The sequence below is a fragment of the Amblyomma americanum genome, chromosome 2 (genome assembly GCF_052857255.1).
Source record: "Amblyomma americanum isolate KBUSLIRL-KWMA chromosome 2, ASM5285725v1, whole genome shotgun sequence".
NCBI classification, from domain to species: domain Eukaryota; kingdom Metazoa; phylum Arthropoda; class Arachnida; order Ixodida; family Ixodidae; genus Amblyomma; species Amblyomma americanum.
Window position 1 is genome coordinate 153,410,972 of NC_135498.1, and position 588 is coordinate 153,411,559.

A 588-nucleotide genomic window follows, 5' to 3' on the forward strand; every position below is an offset into this window, starting at 1 on the left:
CTGGGGCTGTACTGCAGCATCACCTCCAGACACTGCAGCGTCTTGTTTTCCGCTTGCGAGCGTCCGTAGGGGCCAGGAGAGGAGCGACGGCGTAGGGGCGAACGAGACTGCCGACGCAGGGGGGACGGGGAGCGGCTTAGCGAGAAATCTGGCCGTCAACGGTAGCACTCTGCTGGGCTGGAGGGGGCGTGAAGTGGCGGGGCTGGTCATCGTTGCGGTGAGAGCTTAGATGACTGTATGTGCTACGACGAGACCAATAATTGCGACAGTGACAGGAGATGTGGCGAATGCGGTGGCAGAGAAAACAAATGGGTCGGTCGTCGGGTGTCCGCCAGTCGTTAGGGTTACGGCGACGTGGAGCGAAGTAGGAAGGTCGTTCAGGAGCAATCGCAGTGATTTCGAGTGGTGATGAAGGGCCCAGAGGGCTGACGGGCTGGAGACCAAGGTTTGCAAGCTCTTGACGGACGATGGCTTGTACCATCGAGATGGTGGGCAAGTGGTTGTCGCCATCACGTAGAGGCAGGGAGGCAGGGTACATAGCTTCGAGTTCGTGTCGAATGATGCGGGTCACATTTTCTGGAGGCGCAG